This window comes from Lolium perenne, chromosome 6 (genome assembly GCF_019359855.2).
Source record: "Lolium perenne isolate Kyuss_39 chromosome 6, Kyuss_2.0, whole genome shotgun sequence".
In the NCBI taxonomy this organism is placed as follows: Eukaryota; Viridiplantae; Streptophyta; class Magnoliopsida; order Poales; family Poaceae; genus Lolium; species Lolium perenne.
In genome coordinates this window covers 211,769,186-211,795,332 of record NC_067249.2, presented here as the reverse complement: position 1 = coordinate 211,795,332, position 26,147 = coordinate 211,769,186, and positions in this window count along the sequence as shown.

Genomic DNA, 26,147 nt, shown 5'->3' with positions numbered 1-26,147 from the left:
TTGATGATAGTACCCATATCATTCGAGTTGATCAAGAGAAGAGGTGGGATGAGTGGCGAACGGCGTGCTACCGCGAAACCTCAGTGACAAAAAAAGGAAAGTACCGGTACATGTTTAGTGATTCATTCGGGATCATGGCACAATCATCTAGCTTAAGGCTTTGGTCTGTATTCATTTACTTAATAACTGTTGTTGCTTGCGGCTGTAAGTACAGTGGTTGGACCATTAGGCTCTTGTCACCTCTGGCTTTAGGGTCAAGAGTATTTACGGATGTGCTACTCACAAATCTCTTATCTCTATTTTATTTGTTACACATATGTGTGCTTCAATTATATATATATGTATGCATAGCTACAGGTAAAACCTTAACCCTGGCATATTTTCATCATTGAACACAACCCCCTTAAAAGTAAACTAGATAAGTCCGTAAACTGGAGATGAATTACACTAACAAGTCTTGTAGATGTTTTCTTTACACCATTTAGCAGCGCTTTCTAAGGTTCGATTAAACCTAGATCTTCTAGAAAAAAAGCTTATCATACTACAATATGTAATCCAGATCGAAGGTATCATGGCGCGACCTAGGGTGGAGCTCGCACCACTAGCTCTCGTTCAGGCCTCGTGGGTCCCCCCTCGTGTGTTTCTCGTCCTCTAGTTGCTTCTTGTGCAAAAAATAATAAAGCAGTAGAAATCCCCGAGCTTTTTTGAGTTCCGTAAGGTCCCTGAACCATCAAAATACGAAAAAGGATGGTTTCTGCCTCCTAGAAATTAAATACCAGTAAATGAGACTTTATAGGAAAGTCTCGTAAATCATCTAAAAATGCATAAATAATGAATGATCAATGTAAATGACAATGTAAACTGCTCCTATATGATGCTATTACGCACGTAGGTTTCGTGGTTTTATGGTTTGTTTGTGTATCCAATCTTGATCCAATCGCACGGGGTGAAAGCGCTTGACGAGGCAGTTCCAACGCCGCGTGGTTTGGCGGGAGGGTATGGGCGGTCCAATCTTACGGATGGTCGTTAAGCGTGTGGGCCAATGGATCTTTCATCGTCGATATAGGCAGAGGATCTTCCACGATAGAGGAAGCAAAACCAATCTGTGAAACCTCCTATGGATTGAACTCGAAACCCTACCTGCAAATCACCAGACCAGTAAATCCAAGGCTAGCCAACAGTACCCAAACTCCCCCTTGGTCTGTCCGAGAAAAAGAAGCGACTACGCGAAGGGATCGGACGAGAAGAAGAGGTTATATGTCTGCTTTGCCGGCGAGAGAAACATCGCCCTAAAGCGTTTGGTGCGGTGGATCCTATACACCTACCAGGTCGGTGTATACTCGGCGCCGCACACCCCCATATGGGTCGGGCCCAGTTCGGATTTTCGGATTTTTTTTTTCTTTTTGTTCTTTTCGTTCTCTATTCTCTTCTTTTTTTCTTTTTTCTGTTTCAGATTCAAAAATTGCAATGATTCAAAAAAATATTCAATTTCAAAAATGTTAAAATTTGAAAAGTGATCAGACTAAAAAAATTGAAATTTGAAAAATGTTTAGGTTCGATAATTGTTCAACATATTCAAATTGAAAAAATGTTCATATTCGAAATCTGTTCAAATTTTGCGAAAAGTTCAGATACGAAAAAAATTAAATTTTGAAAAGTTCAGATCCGAAATTTGTTCAAATTTGGAAATTGCTCAAAACATTTCAGATTCTAAAATTATTGAAATTCGAAAAATGTTCAGATTCGAAAATTATTCAAAAAATCACGCTCACGCCGTGAACAATTACCAATTCAAATTCAAGCCCACGCAAACTTAACACCTGCCCCGTCACGCGTGCACGACGCAAACCCTGCTCGCACGCGGCCACGGCTACCGAGCGGGCGTTGATCCGCTCAAACCTCCCCCCAAGTCCCCGACCTTTCAAAACGCGGCAATCCTCGTCACGGTCTCTCTGCCAGCTGCCCGCCCGGCCCAGGCAAAGCAAGACGACCCCGATGCGGATGCGTCGTCCTGCCTGCCTGCCTCACTGTTCACCGATCCCGAGGCGGGCTGACACCCCTACCCTTCAACGTCTAGGACGAATTTAAATGTCCTCCTCCGTACCACGGCGACCCAGTCGCCTCATTCCGGCGGTATAAATACTGCTCACCGCCACCAGAGTCCAGAGAGAGCTTCTCAACTCAGACCGCAAGCGAGCTCACCACAGCAGCCACAGCAGCTATCCCAAGTTTCCGGCACAGCAAAGCACATCCTTGGCGCCAGTAGTTCAAGCGAGGGCAGCGATCTCATACCATCAGCCGCGACCCTTCTGCTCTGCGTGCGGCAAACTAGTCGGCGAAAATGTGCGGCACGGCGCCAGCCTGCTTCGGCGGGAAAGGGAAGTGGGGTGGCGGCGCTGCTTCAGCCGCGCCCACGGCCACGCCGGCGCGGCCGCGGTACGTGCCCAAGCGGGGCGAGGTGTTCCGGGCCGTGCTGGGGACGCTCCTCTGCTACCGCCACGCCAAGACCCGGCCTCTGCCGCGGTGAGGCTCGCCGGTGCCGACCGGTGGTCTCGACCGGCCGCGGCAGCTCCTGCCGGACGGAGTCCATCCACAACTGAAGCTCAACTTTCCAACACCTCGTTGGCCGCGCAAGCTTTTAGGTTTCGACAGGGTCTAGTAGAAACTAGGACATTCATTCAATCTGGAGACGCAATAAGTTCAGTCATTTTTTTTTCTGCATCACATGTTTAGTTATTTTTCTGCACCAAATGTTTAGTTTGATTCGAAAGGCGTTTTCAAATTTCAATTTTTTTATCCAGCTCTCCTGGCAAGTTCTGAATGCTTGGCGTTCTTGAAGGCCGTCTTGCATGGTGATTGGTGAACTCTGAAAGTCTGAATGACTTGAGTCCATTTCAGGTACAAGTAGTACTATTGATCACTTCAACTCTGAAAGTCTGAATGCCTTGACTCCATTTCAGCTACAGTAGTAGTATTGATCACTTCAACTGAAAGTCCATAGGGAAAAGGGTGAGGAAATAATAAGAGATTAAAGATGACCAGCACTGAACCTCTGAATGATTGTACGGACCAGAGAAACAGTCAGCGGAGAGAACTGTTTGTGTCCCTCGAAACCGACAGGACCATATGTAGAACACAAACAAATTACGGTCGAAGTCAGAGGTCAAGGTCAGCGTTTTGACCTGAACTTTGGCATCGGCTGGTCCATTCTCTCTGTCGCAATGGTTGGGTGCTGGTCGGATCTGAAACCGGCTCGGCTGCATCTGCACTGCAGTGGCTTAACCAGATGAGATTGGCCCGTGAAAATTCAGCACCGGACAAATCGGGACAAATCGTTGCCTGAAAGAAGAAGCTTTGGTTGCTTCGGATCCCAGATCAACGCTTCTGAACATTGACCAGAGTCCACATTTGCTCAATTAGTTCCAGCTGGACCTCACTGTATTATGCAGGAAAAGCAAAAAAAAAAAGCACTACAGGGCACAATTTTTCCATCGAGCAACATATATAATAAGCATATCTAATAATATCAAGTATATACGCCCTCCTGCCCATATTATGTTGTGCATAATTTTCGTGAAAGTCAAAGTTTAACGGAGGTGCACGCGGTGGAGACGGACGACGGCGCGGCGGCTTCGTTTCTCTTCCGTGACATTGACGACCGCTGTGGCCGCGACGGCGGCACATCGCTTAGTTTGGGGGACTCGTCGCGCCTAAGCCCTTCATCCTCGGTGGCAAAATCGATGAAGATTTGTTGAGTCTCATCTTTCTTCTTGAGAAAATAAACCCAAGTATATTTTAAATAGTCATCAACAATCACCAAGCAATGTTTTTTCGTACCAAGACTTGCATAAGTGGTAGGACCAAAGAGATCCACATGAAGGAGCTCCAAGATCCTCTTGGAAGAGATAATAGTCTTACTTGGATGCGGAGAGTCATGCATTTTACCTTCAACACAAGCCCTACAAACACGATCTTTGGTAAAACAAACATTATCCATTAGTTCCACAATATGGTTCAACTTGTGAAGACTTTGCAAAGTTCTCATGTTGACATGGGTCAAGCGGCGATGACACAACCAACCCACATCCGCCTTTCCGAATAGGCACATCGCACTTGACGTGGTGGCCCCCGAGAAGTCCACCACATACAAGTTGTGTTCACGATACCCAACCAAAGCGATTTTTTGAGTCTTGCTCCACAAGAGGACCATAATATCATTATCAATGAAGACGGTGAAACTCATCTTGCTAAGGGTGAAAACGGACAACAAATTATAACCAACGGTTTTTTACAAGCATGACATCCACAAGAGTAATGTTGTGTGCAACCACAACCTTGCCAAAACCCAATACCTCAGATGTTGAATTATCGCCAAAGGAGACGGTGATTTCATGAATGTTGGGCCTCAACTCCTTGACGAGATTCCTGTCGCCGGTCATATGACTTGTGCATCCACTATCAAGCACCCATTTTGAACCTTCGGTGGCATAGTCCTGCATGATATCAATTCTTGGATTTAGGTACTCATTTTTCAATGGGTCCTCTTTTGTTAGCAACAAGGGTCTTTGGGACCCAAATAGATCAAGCAATATAACCATCATAAGGGCCAACATATTTTGCAAAAACATCACCATAGTAATCTTTAAATAAAACATAGTGAGTGTTAGCAATTCCCGCATGCGACCCGGACGTTTGGAACCTGGGTGCGCGCGCACCCATTTACGAAAAGTTAAAAAAAATGCTATTTTAAATTTCAAAAAAATGTGAAGTACAATTTTGCATGTACATATTATGTTGATACTTACTCGTGTGAGTTTTCACGAAAAAATACCATTATGTGTGACCTGCATAAAAATGACAAAATGTCCAAATGAGAATAGTGAATAGGAATTTTACTATTCACATGAATAGGAATTTGCATTTTGTCATTTTTGTGTAGGTCACACACAATGGTATTTTTCCGTGAAAACACACACGAGTAAGTATCAACATAATATATACATGGAAAAATTTACTTCACATTTTTTGAAACTTTTAAATAACATTTTTTTGAACTTTTCGTAAATGGGTGCGCGCGCACCCAGGTTCCATTCACCATTTCCGTTCCCGCATGATCATAATTAATGGTTTTGGCCTTTGGGGCATCACCATTAATGACAACCTTTTTTTTGTGTGGGCTTGGCCTGCTTCTTGTTTGCCTTGTTTGCCTTGGCATTATAGCCAATGCCTTCCTTCCCATTGTTTGACCTTTGCTTACTCAAGAGGTCATCGAAAGACAGCTTACTTTGCGGATAGGAGGTCTTAGCAAGTTCATCCTTCAACCTAGCATTTTCCTCAACAATATTTGCATGATCACAAGTAGAGATAGAAGAGTTAGGTACATCATATTTAGCAAGCCTAATTTGAAGTTGCTCATTAGACTTGGAGAGGAGAGAGTGTTCACCCTTCAAGGCTTTGTGAGCCTTATCTAGTTCATCTAGATCCTTCACAAGTTTCTCATGATCAACACCAAATTTGGCCTTTTTATTTTTAAGCACTTTTACCTTAGCCGTAGCAAGATCTCTTTCTTTGGTGAGTTTAGCAATTTCATCTTGAGGCTCTTCAAGAGTTTCAAGTTTCTCTTCAAGAGAGGCTCTATTCTCTTGTTCTTTCTCAAGAGCATTTTTTAACGAGGCAATTTCAAGAGAATCCTCTCTTTCTATTTGACATTTTTTATCAAGGATATCTTCTAGTTGTGCTAGACGAAACATGAGAGCCCCAACATGTTTTTTGTTGTCACCTTTCAAGTTAAGCATGAACTCATCAAACTCAAGCATTTCTTGTTTAATTTTTAAGCTAGCATGATCAATCCCTAGAGTTTTTGGCATGTTAGGCATAGATGGGATAGGGGATGATACCTCGGAAGATTTAGCCATGAAGCAATTTACTTCCATCATGTGAATATCCTCATTGGGGGATTCAATTGGTAATGAAGAGGTGGTGGAGATGAAAGCAAGAGCAACCAACCCATTGGAGGTTTCATCTTTTTGTTCTTCATCATCATCCCCGAATGTGTATTCTTCTTGAGTTGAGAGCATAATAGATGTATCCAAGGAGGACCTTGCCATGAAGCAATGTGCATTCTTGATGTGAGGGTTCTCATTGGGGGATTCAAAGAGGGATGAAGAGGGAATATTGGTAGTGGCAATGGCAGCCATTTCCTTTGAGGTCTCTTCATCATCATTATCACTATCATTGTCATCGGAAGATCGAATACTCCTCTTTAGTCATTAGCACAATCCTAATGGCCTCTTGTTCTTCTTATTCTTGATGTAGAGTTTCTTGTTGGGAGCCTTTGAATCTTTGCTCTTGTCCTTGGGAATGAGCCTTCCACCACAAGTTTCTATATTCTCATAGGGGCACTCGGCGATGAAATGGAACTTGTCACCACAACTGAAGCAAGATCTTGAACTTGGGCCCGAGCTCTTGAACCCACTTGCTTTGTTTCTCTTGATGTTTTCTTCCTTTTCTTTGGATGGATCAACCCAAAAGGTTCTTGCATGAAATGCCATATGGCCATGGTAGTGGTATTCCAAATCCTCCGGATAGGACATGCTCCAAGAGGTTCTATATGGTTCTTGAGTGTCCACCTCTTCCATCATATTGACTTTCAAAGCTAGATTTGTACCTCTCGCCATCTGACATAGGCATCCCGAATGGGTCTGCCAAATAATGTACCCGAGGATATCTGGAGGCCCACGACCCGAAGCTTTTAAGGCCCGGAAGCCCAATAAACATCGATATGGAAGATAGAGTTAGATTAGGAATTAAGAGTCATGTAATTGTACGGGAAGGACTCAAATAGTCTCCTGGAGTTTGTAACTTGTACGACACGAAAGCCTCGGCTCCACCTCCTATATAAAGGGGAGCCGAGGGAGAAAGACGGGATCGAATCCATTGTCAACACACACCCTAGTTTTTCATAGTCGAGCACCTTTTCGGCTGAACCTTCGAGATCTACTTGCCCTCTACTTTCCGCGAAACCCTAGTCTACAATTTGTAGGCATTGATAAGCTAAACCCTTGTCACCATCCCTATAGCACTATTTCGAGAATCTTGAGAGTTTTGTTCAGTCACCTTGAGAGCTTGCATCTCGTGCACCACTTGATAGGAGGTTAGCTTAGAATAGCTTTCTCTTCCAAGAATAGTCTTGACATCAATGGGTTCATAAGGCATCATGCAATCAATATACTTGTCCTTGATCCAAAAGTCACCAATATGTTGGGCACCCACATTCTGAAAGGCATCGGTAATGGTGATAAGCCTTCTATACATCTCATGATGATCTTCATCTAGCAACCTCATGAACCCTTCGGCTTGGTTTCGAAGAGCACTATACTTGTTTCTCTTCATGCTTCACTTCTCACAAAGATTTCGGACAAACCATCCCAAGCTTCCTTGACGGTGGTGAAGTTCCGAATAAAAGCCAAGTCCTTTGACCCCACAGCTTGTTGAATCATGTTCAAGGCAATAGAGTTGAGTTGGTGATCAACCTCTTCTCTTCTATTCAACTTGTCGGGGTTTTAAGGCGTGAACCCTTCAACAATGATTCTCCAAAGCTCATTGGAGGCACTGCATACATGAGAGCGAAACTCAAATTGCCACTTACTAAAATCTTCAACATTAAACTTGGGTGGATCACCCCTGTTGTTTATATGAGGGTGGGGAACCGGGATATTGGGAGAGCGGAAAGGAGGAGGAACGACATTGTAGCTCTCACCGACACCCGCTTTAGGAGAACAATTAGGGGTTTTAATTTTGTCTAAGTTATCACCATCCAAGGGCTTTGTAGTAGAGGGGGAGCCCAAAGCCTCTCCCTCTACTAAAGAGTCCTTGTCCTTATCCTCTATGACGGGAATGGTGGGAGGGATCAATTTTATAAGCCCCAAAAAATATATCTTCATATTTTCCAAATTAGCTTTCATGGAGGATCTCAAGGATGTTTCCATCAACTTGAGATCTTCCATGGAGGCCGGCTTTGCGGCCCCTTCAGAAGTCTCATCTTACAACATACTCTTAGGCGATTAAGCCCGAAATAAGAGTCGAGGCTCTGATACAAATTGAAAGGATCGTATGCCACACCTAGAGGGGGGTGATTAGGTGCTACCCAATTTTTAGTGCTTTTTCAATTTAGGCTTGACACAAAGGTAAATTCTCTAGATATGCAACTGTGTGAGTTTACCTAGATGACAAGGAAAGCAACTAAGTAAGATATAGCTAGACAACATATAATAGAGCAATCAAGGATAGAGGTAACTGAGAGTGGAGCACACGGAGACATAGAGATGATTTCCGTAGTTTCTTCCTTTTGAGGGGAAGTACGTCTACGTTTGGAGGAGTGTGGTTGCCACAAAGGCCGGACCAACGCCACGAAGGCCTCACTCAGGTCACGTATGAGCAACGCCACAAAGGCCTAGCCCACTTCCACTGAGGGATTTCCTCGAGGCGGAAACCGGGCCTTTACAAGGTTCTTGGGGCACACATCCACAACTGAATCGGAGGCTACCAATAGTTGTAACAACACAACAACAAGAACAAATGAATCACAAACAATTAGGGTTTCCAAATGGAACACTAGCAAGGGGGCCCTCAAGCAAATGAGGGGGAAATGCAAATCGCTTTGGTGAAGATGTAGATCAGGGTCTTCTCCTTCGATTCTCCAAAGCTCAAGAGATTTGGGTGGTTGAGGGAGGAGATCTGATGATTTTCGTGTTCTTGATGACTCGGCAATGGTGGAACAAGTCTTGAGGGATTGAGCAACTTTCCAAGGTAGGAGAAGGGTTTCTTAAATTCCCCTCCACCATTTCTGCCCGTTGGGAACACTTCAGCGGCAGTGCCGGCCACAGAAAACTAGGTAACCTGGTCGACAGAGAACAGCCGACAGTGCCGGGGTGCAGCCACCGGCAGTGCCGGCCTTCTGTTACCAGCAGTGCCAGCCCTTTGAGATTTCAGCCTAACACTTTTCTTCCTTTTTGGGGGGGATCGATTTTATCAGTGGTGACCCTTTACTTTATCTGTCACACACTTAGCACAATGTTAGATCATCACCGGTGTTGTTATCAAACACGCAAAACCCTAGAGATCATGAAATGTTCTATCAATGGTGACAGTTACACATCTCCCTCCCAGCTCCACTGGCCAAGGAGTTGGTCCCTCTCCTTTCATGCCGTTGTGGCGGCAGGAGGGGGTTATCTCGTTCCTTCACTTTGGCCTAGTAATTAGGGTTAGGAAATGTATATTGTCGTGCGTCGCTGGGGTGATGTGAGCGGCACCCGTGTAGATAAATCTGCCGCATGTCTTCTCCCACACCCGCGATGATCTTCAAGGTCGCGTCTCACAGTTGGTGGCAATGTGTGCTTGTCGCTCCTTCAGATTGGCATCTTGGTCTTCTCGTCATTCTTCAGATCCGGCGATATTAGTTTCCCGATGTGTCGCTGACGTTCACCGTTATCCCCGCGGTGTTAGGAGCCAGAGCGAGGTGGGTGCTCTGTAGCGTGGTTGTTGGTCCAAAGGTGGTGGAACTGTCGTTATTCCTCGATGTGACGCAGTGGATCTTGGTCCAAGACAACACGGGGACGTCTCCCAATCGACGTGCCACAATGACATGTGCCTTCCTGTTCATGGACTCACAAATCCTCGTCGGCGATGGTGTTTCTTTGAATCTGGCAATGGTGAAGGCTCGGTGTCTCTTCCAATGTATGTCTAGGCAGTGGCCGGTAGCTTCGAGTGATGGTTTTGTCTTTTTCAGAAAATTGTTTGCTATTTTTTTTAGTTTCTATATTTATTTGTTCATGTAACTTGATTTTATGTAGGAGTAATGAAATATGTTTTTTTAGGGGAAGTAATGAAATATGTGGTTGATTAGAAAAAGGAAAAGCTCCCGGCCCGGCCATGCTTGCGCGCGGTCACGGCTAGTGAGACCCGGCGCCGAGCGAAGCGTTGATCCACTCAAAAACGTCTCCCAAGTCAGAACGCGGTAATCCCCGTCAGCGCCCCTGCCAGTGCCAGCTGTCCAGGCAAACCAAAACTACGGGGACGACCCCTGACCCCGATGCGGATGCTAGTCATCCTCTCTCCACGCACCCCCTGCCTGTCTCCCTGTCCACCGATACCGAGGCGGGATGGCAACGTCTAGGGCGAATTAAAATGTGAGTCCTCCTCGATCGGTACTACGGCGACCCAGTCGTCCCATTCCGGCGGTATAAATACTGCTCACCGCCCCCACACAGCTTCTCAGCTCAAACAGCAAGCGAGCTCACCACAGCACAGCAGCCACAACAGCCATCCCAAGTCTCCGGCACAGCAGCACACCGCACAAGCACACTCAAGCCACGAAGAGCACCTCCTCGCCGTCATTATTCCGAGCAAGGGCAGCCGTCTTGTATCATCAGCGAAGCCACCTGCGCCGCGCGCGACCGCTCTGCTGTGCGCGCGTACGGCAAGCTAGCCGCGACCCACGAAATGTGCGGCATGCCAGCCTGCTTCGGCGGGAAATTGAAGCGAGGCGGCGGTGCTGCTGCAGCAGCGGCGCCCACGGCCACGCCGGCGCGGCCGCGGTACGTGCCCAAGCGAGGGGAGGTGTTCCGGGCCGTGCTGGGGACGCTCCTCTGCTACCGCCACGCCAAGACCCGGCCTCTGCCGCGGTGAGGCTCGCCGGCGCCGGCCGGTGGTCTTGACCGCCCGCGGGAGCTCGATCCTGCCGCTGCCGGCCGGAGTCCATCCACGACTGAAGCTCAACTTTCCAACACCTCGTTGGCCGCGCAAGCTTTTAGGTTTCGACATGCTCTAGTAGAAACTAGGACATCCATTCAATCTGCAGACGCAATAAGTTCAGTTTCTTTTGCTGCACCAAATGTTTAGTTATTTTTCAGCACCAAATGTTTAGTTTGATTTGAAAGGCGTTTTCAACTTGCAATTTTTTTTATCCAGTCCTCTTGGCAAGTACTGAATGCTTGGCGTTCTTCAAGGCCGTCGTGCATTGGGAACTCTGAATGCCTAGAGTCAATTTCAGGTGTTGATTACTTCAACTGACAGTCCAGAATGAATAAGAGATTAAAGATGACCAGCATTGAATCTCTGAATGATTGTACGGACAAGAGAAACAGTCAGCGGAGAGAACTGTTTGTGTCCCTCGAAACCGACAGGAGCATATGTACAACCCAAACAAATTAGGGTCGAAGTCAGAGGTCAAGGTCAGAGTTTTGACCTGAATTTTGGCATCGGCTGGTCCGTTCTCTCTGTCGCATTGGTTTGGTGCTGGTCGGATATGAAACCGGGTCGGCTGCATCTGCCTCCAATGGCATAACCAGATGAGATTGGCCCGTGAAAATTCAGCACTGCACAAATCGTGTCCCGTTGGCTGAAACAAGAAGCTTTGATTGCTTCCGATCCCAGATCAACGCTTCTGAACATTAACCAGAGTCCACATTTGCTCAATCGGTTCCAGCTGGACCTCACCGTATTAGACTGCTCATAGTGGGAGTAACATAGCTAGTAACATCACACGTTTCAAGGCATTTTGGTGACATGGCATGCCAATAAATGAAGAAAAAGAGTGAGGTGGTAACTAGCTATGTTACCATAACATCACACACCCCAAGACAAAATGAGTCTACAGCATAATAAATAACACAATGCATGACACCACATATAAGTTACTACCCACTATGAAGGTAGTAATCTAGACTAGTAACATGGCATATGTTACTAGTCTAAGTTACTCCCCACTATGACCAGCCTTATGCAGCACAAGAAGAGAAGAAAAAGGCACTACAGGGCACTATTTTTTCCATCGAGCAACATATATAGAATAAGCTTATCTAATAACATCAAGTATATAAACCCCTCCCACCCATATTATGTTGTGCATAATTTCCATGCAAGTCAAACTTTAGAAATTTTAACTCTGACGAAAGTTTATACACAACCTATCTTGGGCACGAGGGAGTAATACGTAGTATTAATTCAGTATAGCTTTACATAACTAATGATGGAATAAACAACACCTCAACAAAAACGAAGTTAAGAAAAACACGTATGCATTTAAGGAGAGCGCTCTTGTCGCCCCAGGGGCGGCTCAGGCGATTCATAGCACAGCCGCCGCCCTCCCCAACCCCTCCACCTCCGTCCCCTACCGTCGCCGAAGGAAGTCACCGGGCAAAGCCTACGTGGCTAACGACGACAGCGGGCTTTCATCTCCTCAGGTGACGAGTGGTGGCGCGGGCCTTTCATCCCCACGCGGAGAGATCTCATGCTGATGCAGATCGGTGGCTCTGACGGCGAGGCAGAGATAGACGCTAGGTGGCGGCTCCGGTTTTCTTCGGTGACCTTGGCGATCGCTATGCCCGCGAGGGAAGCACATGGCCTAGTCCGGGGGGGACTCGGCGCGACTAAGCCCCTCATCTCCGTGTGGTGTGGGGGTGGTGGCGATGGTGTCCGTTGAAATCTCCGACCTATTGTTGGGAGCTGGTAGGCGACAACAGGGGGTCGTCCTTCTGCCTAATAAAGGCGACGTTCCTAGGGTTCATCTCACGCCAAGACGAAATTTGCTTGATGTTTGTCCTCGTTGAGGGTGTCGAGCTCCGGAAGACTCCGCCATCGAACTCCCTTGGATGCCTCATGCCTGAAGATTGCTGGGAATCGGTCGTGCGCACTCAGGTTTTTTTATCATTTAGTTTCTGGAGGGTGCGAAACATGGAAGCCCAAATTGAAGAACTTTTTTCTGTTGTCCGTTTAACGGCTACATGCGATCAAGAACTTTTTTCTGTTGTCATTAGAAGCTCTCGCATCGCATTATAGAATCAGGCATATCTAATGACGTCAAGAAAGTTACTAGTGTGCTAATTGGGTACTCCTATCTTATCACACAGAATGAAGGCATGAACAACAACTTATTAACAAAAACGAATTAGGAAAACAGGTTAAAGAAACCCGATGTCTCTATATAGATGTCAGACTTGTCAAAAGTAGTCATATGCTGGTTCCAGTCCAGCAGTCCTACACTCCTACTTGAGCTCGATCACTGTGCCGATTCATGTTTGGTAGCATCACCGTCTGCCGCCGCCGATGGGCTCCCACCCACAGTCGTTGACCCCACAAGCTCCATGGTTCCACCATTGTTGCAATCCCGGTTGGCGCCGGTCACCTCGCCTCCGCCAGCACCGGACACCGCTCCGGACACTCCTGCAGAGCTGCTCGTCGCCGGGGGAAGCGACCGACTGCGCTGGTTTTGGTAATGCTGCGCAGCTTCGCTGGTTTTGAAGTTGTCGAGCGAGAACTGAGGGGCCATGGCCCCCGCATGACGATGGTAGTTGCCATTGGCGCCGAAGTTATACGGCTGCTGCTGCGGCTGCATCATCCGCCAGTGCTGCTGCTGCATGAACTGCATCATCCGCAGGTGCTGCTCCTGCTTCTGCTGCATGAGCTTCCGTTGCTGCTGCGTGGACGCCGTCGGCTGCTGCTGCTGCTGCGTGGACGCCGTCGGCGGCGGCTGCTGCTGCGTGGACGCCGTCGGCTGCTGCTGCTGCTGCTGCTGCGTGGACGCCGTCGGCTGCTGCTGCGTGAACGGTGTCGACCGCTGCCGATGCGTCGCGAAAGCCGCACCGGGAGATGGTGGCATCGCTCTTTGCGATATCCGGTGGAATTCCCGCAGATTCTGCTGAATCACTCGGTGGTAGCGCATCTCTTCCGTCTCTGGCTGCTTCTGGGTCTGTGCAGGCCGTGGCACGACGGACGACGGCGGGTTCACAGCTTGGCCGGCCGGCGGGCACGGAGGCCGCGTCGGCATTGCTTGGTTCTGAATCTGGCCATAAGAATCACCTGGCCGGTACGGCGGCGAGAGCCCCCGCATCGCCTGGCCGTTGTACGCCGGCCGCGGCCCCTGCCCGCTGAACCCCGCCTGCTGCCGCGGCAGAGGCCCCTGCCCATTGTACGCCACCTGCGGCTGCTGCCGCGGCGGCGGCACTGCCTGCCCGTTATACCCCATCTGCTGCCGCGACGCGTGCACCTGCCGGTTGTTATGCGCCACCGGCGCCTGGCCGTTGTTGTACACCATCGGCGGCAGCGGCATTTGTGCGCCAGCGTGGTACCCCATCGGCCGACCGGGTCTACCGCCATAGTTCCCCATCGGCGCCGTGAACGGGCCTTGCATGCCGTTGCCGGCGTGCATCGGTGCCGGTGGCCCGAGGTGCAGGCGGTCCGGGTTGGGATGGCGAGCCCGCTTCGGCGCCGTGGCGGCGACGGCGTTCCCCAGCGTCTGGTCCTCCGCCGGCCTCTTGCCCGCCTGCTTCTCCGAAAGGTTCGCCGTCGCCCCTGCTTGGCTGCTCCCCTCCGCCGGCTCCGGCGGCTCAGACTGCGCCCCGCTGGGGCCTGCCTCTTCCTCCTCCACCACCTTGCAGTGGCGGCCCTTGGGTCTCGGTGTCAGGTAGATCCTGCACATCACGTACTCGTCCAGCTGCACGCGCGCGTGCAAACCAAAACTCAAAGTAATTAAGCGTCCCAGGATCTAACAAAAAAATCAATCGCACGCACGGTAGGTTAGATGATCGAGTCGAGTCCCAGGTGATGACGAAAACTCACCACGTCCTTGTCGCCATCGCCGCCGGCGCCCTTCTCGTTCTCGTATTCCGGGATGGTGATCTCCTTCATGATCCACCTGGACTTGGTCTCGCCCTTGATCTTGCCCTCGTAGTAGTTGAGTGAGCACAAGCTGTACTTGGTCTTGCCGTCTCCGGCCAGCTTCTTCACGTTGCACTCCTTGGAGGACGTGGACGCCTTCCACCGCCCGAGCTTGTCCTCCGTGCTCCGCGACGGCCGCCGCCCGTTCCGGTACTTGCGCGCTCTCGGCGACAGGAAGTACCAGCTCTCTCCGCCCCTCTTCTTGTGCGTAGCTGCGATCAGCGTACGTGCAAATCAAATCAAATCAAATTTACCGCTAGTCTAGATTCTAGAACCATATTACGATTTACGACTGATCGACAAAACACATGGATGTCCAGCCAAGATTCTGCCAAGAAACTGAGCCACGCTGGACGAGAGAGATCGAGGGCGCAGGTGGCGTACCGGTGAGCACGTCCGGGTGGGACGCGTAGACGTCGGCCTCGATGATGCTGTGGTTGGGCACGTGCTCCCGGCCCTGGAGCTTGGGGAGGAGGTAGTAGATCACCAGCTCGTCCTCCCCCGGCGTGAACCGGAATCCCGGCGGGGGCGTGAACCAAGCGCCGTTTCCTCCTCCTCCCGCCGCGCCCTCCTGCTTATCCTCCTCGTCTCCTGCGCCGACGAGCACGACTGCCTTCTCCTCCTCGTCTCCTGCTCCGGCGAGGACGATTGCCTTCTCCTCGTCCGCTCCTCCCGCTCCGGCGAGGACGATCTTCTCCTCCTCCTCCCCTTCCGCCATGCCGGCGAGTAATCCGAGCACCGACGAGAAAGGAGCTCTGATCGTTCGGGGCGGCGAGAGTTCGATCGCGGCTCTGCTTGGCCGCATTATGTGGCCGGCCTGATTCTGTGTTCGCGACGGAGGCCTATGCCGGGCTGAGAAGAGCGCGGACATCGAATCCATTGCAGACACCGACTCCGAGGGGAACTATGCAGAAATCGGCCCCCTGCCGTCAACAATATGTCAATATGTCTCGTTCTCGAACTTTCGTTGGTTACGGGCGCGGTAAATAACGGCCGACTGCCAGCGAGGAAACCGTGAGTCCATCACCTGACCTTGGTCAGGTCCCTTCGTGACAGTTCGTTACTCATAAGTCTCCTGCACTCCGCGCACGTACTGTTGGTTGCGGCACTTCCAATTCAGCAATAGAGTTTGCACCATACTGTTTGCGCATGATATTTGCGAGAGCTTTATATTCATCCTTCGTACTCGAACAGAAAATTATATAATATTCTTTCGTGGTTCAGGATATCAAGTTTGAACAAAAAATTAAGGAAAACGCTTTGTATCCTGCGATCGCGCGCCAGCGATCGGTCGTCCGGCCTCGCTCCCGCGCCAGCTTAATGGGCCTTCTTTTTTCGGCCCAACAATGGTTTCCCTGCAAAACACATAAGTGAGATGATGAACTATTTGTTGTAAACAATCCGTAATTTTTGTAAGATTTGTTGTTAACAATTATTGTAAAGAGAAAACTTTTTTTTATGCTAATAACAAAGTGATTTTTTATTTTGTTGTAACCATTTGTGACTTTTGGATAAAATAGTAGGTGATTTTTGTTGTAATTCAATCTGTAGCAAATTAAATATCGCTTGACCACTTTTCATCATTTTTGCAAACATATTAATTTTTTATTGTAATCGTTTGTGACTTTTTGTAAAAAAAGTTGGTGACTTTTGTTGTAATTCAATATGTAACAAATTAATGTTTTTTTTTTGTAAACATATGGATTTTTGTTGTAATAGTCTCCGGTTTTTGTTAATAATAATGGCTACTTTTGTTGTAAATTGATCTCCAACAAAACAATTTGTTGGTTTAACCACTTTATTTGTGACATTACTTTTTAAAAATGTTGCGACTTTTTGTTGTAATAGTATATATTTTTTGTACACGGAGAGATGATTTTTGTTGTAATACTCTTCACATTAGGGAGGTACTGCGGGTTGGTTTCCAGAAAAAGGAGTGTGGCAAATGTAAAACTACATTTAAACTATTGTCTGAGAAATATAGTACTGCGGGTTGATTCTCCACAAAACCGGGGGCTATAATGTAAACTTGCTAATACGACTGATTCTGTCCGTCGGATCACCATCGGACGGCGCAGAGGACAACCGATTTTTGGGCCCAGATCCACCGCCCGACGCGTAGCGCTTGCCAAAAATTAACAAAGCCAGATGTGAATACGACGGACCTTATTTTCAAAATAAGCAATATAAGGCCGAGTCAGGGTCTGTAATGCACCTCCAAGACTCGTGTATCGAATAGAATCTTCGCTAAAGGCATCACCATGGATCAAGAACAGTTTCTCAGAAGTAGGTGAAGGTGTATCAACCAATTTGCACAACTTCATATTCACACGTGTCACCGAATCATTAGCATGTTTTCTCGAGAGAGAAAATACAATCACGAGCCTTCTTCACATTTATACCCAAGAACGAGTGCAATGCAAAGGATCGACCAAGATCATGAAAACGTGAATCACCAGCTTCAATATAGGAGCTTACTATTGCATACATAAAACGTCTACGATGCTTGCTGAAAGCAACTGGATGAAAAAAAACGTGTGACAGTTGTGATAAATACATACAACTGCCTAAAAAGTAATCGTATGCGATTTTACAGTTGGCTTACGATCAGGTGTAAGAAAATATTTGTGATGACCCTTCACATTGCAAACGATTGTATGAACAAGATCATGTGTGAAAGAATGCCCCATTGCACACGGTTTATTTAGCCACGTGCGTTGTAGACGAGCATTGCCTACCCTTGCATCCAAACAGTAAGGTTTATCATGTACAACCGGCCATTCACTACGGGAAAGCAGGGCGTTACCGTGCGCCACTTCGCACGGCAAAGACGCCTGTACGCACGGCAACGGCTTTGCCGTGCGTGCACTCACGGCAACGAGTGCCCGGCAAAGTCTTCGACGGCAAAGCCGTCTTTGCCGTGCGCATGCAAAAACTGCACGGCAAAGCCCTTTGCCGTGCGTTAACATCGCTGCCGTGCGTGAGCATCTCTGCCGTGCGCCAATTCTTTGCCGTGCGGCAGGGAGGCTGCCGTGGGCCAATTCTTTGCCGTGCGCCAATAGGGCTTTGCCGTGCGCCTGTCAATGCCGTGCGCCCAGCCAGTGCCGAGCTGCTCACCTTTGCCGTGCGGCCTAGCCCTAGTACGCACGGCAAAGGCCCCTACAGGCACGCCCCAGACAGCTCCCAGGAGCACAGGCTTGCGCCACGTGGCACCTTTGCCGTGTGTATGCACACGGCAAAGTGACCAAAAGTCCTTTGCCGTGTGCATACACACGGCAAAGGCCCCTGGTTTTTTCATTTTTTTCTGCTTTTCATTAATCCCTGCATTTCAAAATTGCATTTCACATATATATAACATATACAACATATATATTCACCATAGCATCACCAAACACATCAACAAACACATCAACAACACCACAAATACATCGAGCACACATAGTTCATGCATAACAAAGTGCAATGTCCATTATTACAATCCATAACAAGTGCAACATCCATAACAAGTGCGAACAATCCATTACAACGACGACGAGTGCACGAAGACCATGCCATCAACCTTGTCCTCCTCCATTGCTTGCGCCCGCCTCATCGTCATTGCGTTGTGACACATAATCTACAAGGTTTGATGGAATTGGCATTTGTCATTTGCATATTGAACACTTGAACAAACACAAGTAGCGGGTTGGGCACAAGCGTAGGAGGACTCACCGAGGTTCATGCTCCGGATGATGTTCGTGTTGTTGACGGTGATAGGTGTCCCCGGGGTATGAGTGGGCGGTGGCGGCATCCACGGCATGGAGTAAGGTGGAGGAGGAAGACTCCCCGGTGGAGAAGACAGAGCCGTCTGGCTCATCAGCCAGCTCATTCGTGCCTCGATGCCGCTGCATCATCTGCCGCTGCTGTTGCATCCGCAAAGCATCATCTCGTGCTCGCCGCCGATACTCCAGAACCTGCCGCTCCAAGTTCCGTGCGTGCTCCTGGGCCGCCTGCTCCTTTTCTGCCATCTCCGCCTACGATGTGTCCGCGATATCATTAACATTTCAATGGAAAGCATGTGCATGTAAAGGAAAGGTAGAGGCCCGAGGAAGAACATACCCGTAACCGCTCGACAGCTAGATCCGAAGCCCGTGGCCGGGGCTCTACCTCAGGCTGGCCGCTCTTACGACCACGACGGCTCTGGCGGGGAGAGGGAACCTGCGCTGGGTCGACGCACCCGTCACCAAACCATAGGCGGCCATGCTTCAAGCCTTCTCCCGCAAGCACCGCGACCTCAGGGTCAAAGTCCTCGGCCTCTGGGTTGGCGTCCTCGCCGTACTTCTGCTTGAACTTGGAGACATATGACGTGCACTGGGTCTCGGATTGCGGGTTAACCCACACGGACCCCGTCTCAGGATCAGGCGTCTTCCTTTGCTTCATCTTCTTTAGCACGGCAAAGACGTTAGGCTTCACTCCTGTCCTGACTTCCTGCAAAAGAGAACATGTAATAAAGTGAAGTGGCACACCCTTGCAGAGTTAGCAAATATATAACATAAATTCAAAGAATGAAGGAACCATTAATTTGCTCACCTCCTTCTGCAGGTGAAGAGAGATGGGGATGCTGCCTTGGATATGCGATCCACCTCGCATCTCTGCCCGCTTCTTCTTGCCCTCCTCGTGCTTCTTGAGGTACTGGGGGCATGTCCACCACATGACCATCGCACGAAAGCACCTATCGTCATTGTCGACGTACTGAGGAGGGTTCTACATGCACAAGATAAACCCATTATGGTAAAATAAACTACATGGCAATAAAGAAATCAATAACACATAAATGCAAATACCTGCAAGTACTGCCACGGCTGCATGAGCGTGTCGCGAGCGTCCTCCTTACTCATGTGGACGAAGCGGTCGGCGTGCCAGTCGCGGACGCATTGAATACGTGCCTCGTAGTTGTAACACCCAAAATTTCAATAAAAAGAAAGTTAGAGAATTCCAGAAAACAAAATTTCAAACCAAAAAAACTTTTCTGTTTGCATATAGTACCATGCATAGGACTTGTGCATTTGAGTGATATGCCATGATGATTGTTATTACTTGTATTTGATATGCTCTAAAACCCTAGTGTGATCATATGAAGATCACCAACCAAATAAATCCAAGAGGAAAAAAATCCAATAATTGAAAAACCCTAAAAACCCTAACATATGCTCTATGGCATTTTTATAAATTTTGACCCTAGACCTATTTGGTCTTCACCATTAGTGGAATAATGTTATTAAACACTTATTACAACTTTTGGAATCAAAGATTCACAATTCAAATGAAACTCAAACACAAATCCCACTCACATATGATAATGGTCAATTTTGACAATTCTAGTCTGATCACCACTTTGAGCCCTTGCCATTCATTTTTCCCAAACCAATTCTTGCTAACTCTTTGCACCATTTCAAAGTCAACATCAAGGTGAACAACTTTGATGAAGATCACCATGCCAAAATCATCTTGGATCAAGAGCCATGCTCATCCAAAGTCCCAACTTTTTAACATATGGAACATTCCCCACTTAGCCAATTTTGCAAATTCTTGAATTCTAAAATTCCACCACCACCTCTACTCATCTCTGGTCAAATACAACTTATCTAAACCCACACATTTCAAATAGATGCACCATTTGAATTATTTCAAATTTAGACATTTTTCACAATTTCCAATTATGGCACTATTTACACACTATAGCAAATAGTGATCTAACCCAACAAATCTACCCTAACCTACCCCAATTGGTCCCCTGGTCCCCTCTCACTCACAAGGAAGCATAGAAACCCTAGTGCTGCATGCATAGCATGCATGCACACACCATGCCGGCCATGGTGCCACCATGCCGAGCCTCCCCTCTCTCCCTTGCTCGCCACCCCTGCCCACCTTGCCCTAGCTCGCCACCTCACTCTACTGGACCGCCTAGCACCGGCCATTGTCAAGGTAGACGCCGTAGCTCGCCGGAGAACGCGCGCCCAAAACCGCCAGTATGCCACTCGCGTCGCGACCATGCGCGCCATGGACACGCACTGGCCACGCGCCGCGCAGCCACCTCGCTCACGCCCTGGACCCCCTGCGAGCGCCTTGAGCACGCACTCGACACCGCGACGCCGTTGGACACGCTCTCGACCACGACCTGCACCCGCCGTCGCCGGAGAAGCCAACCCTGGTCCGCCGCGGACGCGACGGACATGGAAGAAACGCGACACCGCCAGGCCCTCCCCGACCAAGCTGTCGCCACTCAGAGGACCGTGGCGACGCCACGAACACACCTGCACCCTCGCCTAGCTCGATAGACCACCGGAGCAGCCGCGCCATGGTCGACCTTGCCACTGCCCCGCAGCACCCTTGCTCGCCTATAAAAGGAGGCCTCGCCTCGTCGATCTGAGCACACCATCACCTTCCCCTCTTCTCACTCAACCGCCAGAACCACTCCACCGTCGACCTTAGCCACTGACGCCGCCCAATTTCTACCTCCCTGCCGCCAGACGCCGCGGAAGCTCGCCGTCGATTGGAGCCGTTCCAGGAGCCGCCGCCGGTACAAGGAGCTTCGCCGTCGACTACACCTTCCCCGAGCATACTGCCATCCCTCGCTGGAGCCCTGGTTAGCCCGCCGACCCCCTTCTGCCGCCGCCGCATCGTCGGGTTCTCGTCGGAGACGACGATGCACCACGACCGTCGATCTGCCATCTAATCCAACGCATCTTATTCATCCATACCGCTTCGGGTTTTAAGACTCGCTGACATGCGGGACCCCCTGGTCAGGCAGCCCACGCGGGCACAGACGCGTGGTGGGCTGGCTTGGGCCGTTTTAAACCATTTCGGCCCAGTTAGTTTTCCCGCCGGCCTGTTTAATTCAAATCCCGTTTAAATAATATCAAATGAATTTCAATACTGCCCCTACTTTGAAATTCAATAGATTCAAATTGGCTAAACCAAATTTAGTGAACTTTATATGGTTGGAAAGCTACTGAAATTATCTAGCCAATGCCACTGGCCTCATGGCCAGATTCTTTGTAGAATAAATGTGATAAAAATAACAAGACAGTGACTTTTCCCTATTCAAATAATTCTTAAAAATCAACCAAAATAGATATTAAGTTAATTCCAACTCTAATAGCTCACATTTGACTTACACTAATTGTTTATGCAATAACATGGTGGGGTCACTTTGTATGATCATGCCATGGTTTAATGAATGGATATTATGGCTAGTTTAACTAGTGGATATTGTCCAAAACTATCAAGGTAAATTATGTGGAGTCTTACACTTCACTTAAACTTGTCTCACATGAATTCATGGGATGTTTGGACCCATGGTCCCAAACTCTCTTATATGAATTACTTGAGATTTAAATCAAATATAGTGTTATTTAAATAGTATGAGGTGATCTACCTCATTTAAATCATTTTCACCAATGATGATGATGAACATTTGACTTAGGTCAATATGAGTTCATGCATGATTGTGTGAGAAATTAAATCTTAAGAAGATTTCAATGAGAGGAAATTATTTCTCAAGAACCCTATGGAAACTATCATTTACATATTAAATACAAAGAAGTGAATTCTATTTAAACCCCACAACCCATGTACTCTAGTTAATTTATTTGTGTGCATAGAGTAGTTTGTGTGTTATATGTGATGTATGGAATAGCCATTGAATTAGTGAGTAATTATACTCGTATTCAAATTTAGACGGTAGCACCGGAGAGTACGCCGAAGAAGAAGGTTGCTACCAAGAGGAGGAGGAGGAATAGTTTGAGAACTACCAAGGCAAGCTATTACCAATGCAAGCTAATATTCTTGCAAAGTGCAAAGCCCCTTTGGGGAAAGGCACCATGAATCTTACCTTTTCTTACATAAGCCTATCCCAAGTTTTGACTTTACAAGTTTTTACTTGTTTTCTAAATGAGTTACTTTTATAGTTAACTTTGGTCCAAGTACAACTTGATTACTAGAGTAGTGAGTTAGTCTCCTCCAAGCAAAGCAAGTTAGCACCCCTCATGAATTAGAGCTAGTGCTAATGAATTAAAACTTGACTACTCTAGATGGGAACAATGTGAATTTGAAGTGATTTTGAAACCTTGGAATGAAGATGCATTCCATTGAATGATTTTTGAAGGTGAATATGAACAAGAGAAGATGGTGATTTTTGATAAACAATGATGTTGGTTTGAATGCGATACCTTTCCAATTATTAAGCACCCCCACAATACCTGATTATGGGTAGGGCTTAACTGGAAGTTTATGCGTCTTTGTATGGGTTCCCTCTAAACAAGCGTCATCGGGGTTATGCCGAAAGCTGCCTCTACAACAAAAGAAATGATATGATATGATGCGAAACGAGGTGAATGTCCGGCCCAAGCCCTGTGCAGTTCCCAGGTTGACAGTTGGTCTTCACTGGGAGGCCAAGCTCATGGGGAGAGGTGCTCATACTAGGATTTGTAAGTGAAAGGTTATGGTTGATGATCCGCGTACTGTGTTACGATGATTCGGGGTAATCCCGACGGATGAAATCAAATGTTGTGGCACAAGTGTGCAACCTCTGCAGAGTGTAAACCTATTCGAATAGCCGCGTCCGCGGTTACGGACGGTTGGAAAGGCCATACAGTTTCCAATGTCATATCTTTGAAAATGATGTTGAAAGATGATGGTAAAATGACTTGTGGTGAATTGAATTTAAATCACCACTTGAAATGGTGGGAATGACACTAATGTTCCCACTTGAGTTAGTTAGCACTTGAATAAGTTTTTCTCAAAACTTTATGAACTAAAACTAGCTTTAGGCAAATAAACTAGAGCTTAGCAAACCATACTAGAATGTCTAGCACTTACATTAGTATTAGTTTGCGAGTACTCAACGTACTCACGGCTTTGCCCCTGGCTATTCAAATGGCCAGAGTATGAAGATGACCAAGGAGATGACAAGCAGGACGCCTACGACAACTAAGCGCCTTCCGACGTCAAGCGTTGGCCTATGGACTAGAGAGTCCTTGTATCTTACGCTTCCGCTATGTTGAACTATGAACTTGTGTTTGTTCGTTGATCAATAGATCAACTATTCGTGTAATATGGATCATGTGATTCCAATTTGTAAGACTTATGGTTTGTAATGAATGATGACTGTGATACTTAACTATTATGCCTCGCAACAACAATATTCCTGGGATTGCGATGTATGACATAATAGGCATTCGGACTTAAAAATCCGGGTGTTGACAAGTTGGTATCAGAGCCATTGTTTGACCTTAGAAGACCTTAGTTAGAATGGGCGTTCTGAAAAACTTAACTTTGAAATCAAATGAAAGAAATTATTTGTGAAAATTTACTACACTCTTGTCTTTGAGACTTTTCCAAAATTTGATGAATCATGTCTATCTTATTTGAATCAACTTAAAACTTTGCCACACCTTGCACTCTCTAACTTACTTATCCAATTCTCTTTCAGATGGCGCTGAATGAACCCATCAACACCAAGTTTTACCAGCTTGGGAACGGAGGAAGCTTGATCTTCGAGCACGACCTCAACGCCCTCTCTGACTTCCTTGGGCGCCCACACCCCGAGTTTCACGGGGTTCAGCTGGACGACACGCCCGGAGGAGAGCTGCAGTGGGTGATCACTGCCGAATTGAGGGGCAAGATGGAGCCTCCCACTTCGGAGAGGATCCTCTTCTCCTTCCGCGAGAGCAACTGGCTCGACGGACTTGCACGTGGCCTTCAGGAGGCACTTGCGCGCCTCTGTGGATAGAACGTGGTGAGCATCCTCACCTCTCGCTACGCCCACCTTGTGAGGCGTGATGCTGCGGGAGTGCCCATGGAGCTGCAGCCGCACCCGGAGTTGAGGCACCATGCTGAGCACCTGGACTTCATGCTCTACCAGACTCAGAGGGACCTCGACGCCTCTCGCGCTTACGCGAACCAGACCCATGCTCACATCACCGAGCAGGGTGAGGCGATCAAGCTACTCAACAACGACCGCAAGAGCCTTCGCCAGCAGCGTGCCCAGAAGGACGCTACGATTCGTCGCCTTCGCACCCGGATCGCGTCACTTGAGGCCACTGTCAAGGCCCAGGAGGATCAGATTCGTCTGCTGGAGGATGACGATGGAGGCATCGACATTCAGGGAGGAGACGCCTTTCTGAGCGACGACGACGACTTTGAGGAGGATGAGAACACCGAGGAGGAGGACTACGAGTTCCTGGAGGCAGGACCCGACGACTACGTCCCGATCGATGTCGATGATGAGGAGTAGTTGCACTAGTTCCACTTATAGTAGGTGTGAGTTGTATCCCGTCCTTTGTATCGTAGCATGAGAATGGTTCTTAAAACCATTGGAGAATGTGTGTAGTTTGTACTATGTGTTGCATAAATGAATGTTATGTTTGTCATGAAAAGATTACAAGTTTTCAAATGTTTTTTCAACTTAACCAAAATGAACCATAGAATGTTCCCTCTTATCTCATAATCTTCTACATCTTCAGATGGCCCCTCCAAATCGCACCAACGACGCGATGCTGCAACTGCTGCAAACCATGCTTGCAGATCGGGAAACCGAAAGAGCCGAACGCCAAGCCAACCTCATCGCCTTGCAGAACATCGCCAACCAAGGCCATGGAAATCATGACCACCCCGGATCCAAGCTCAAGAACTTCCAAAACACCAACCCTCCGGTGTTTAGCAAGACCGAGGAGCCCCTCGATGCCGACGATTGGCTCCAGACTATGGAGAACAATCTGGAGGTAGCCGGAGTAGAAGCCAACGAGAAGGTTTTATTCGCCACCCATTATCTCGCTGGACCAGCCCGCGCTTGGTGGACAAGCACCCGTGCCATGAACGGAGGTCAATTCATGACTTGGGAGGATTTCAAACTCAAGTTCAGCAAGTACCATGTACCCCCGGGTCTTATCAAGAAGATGAGGGATGAATTCCGTGAGCTGAAACAGGGTCGCATGACGGTGGTTGAATACCGCGACAAGTTTCTCACTTTGTCGAGGTATGCCCCTGATGAGACCGACACCGTTGAGAAGAGGAAGGAGAGATTCCTGAACGGACTGCATGATGAGATGCAGACTGTCCTCGTCAACATCCCCTTCGCCGACCTCGAAGCCCTTGTTGACTCCGCCATCCAGATGGAGGGCAAGTTAAACCAAGCCAATGAGAACCGCAAGCGCCGCATGGCAAATCAAAGTGGATCAAGCCACCCCCAAAAGTTTCGCCCTAGCTCAAGCGGAGGTTTCACTCCGAGAAACAATAAGCCACAGATGCAGAACTCTCGCCCCGGTTATCAGAACCGGAGTGGAGGAAACTCCAAGCCAGGAGGCTACAACAACAACTACAACAACAACAACTACAACCGTGCTCCACCCCGAGCCCCTAACAACAACAACACCAACACCCACACCGCTCCC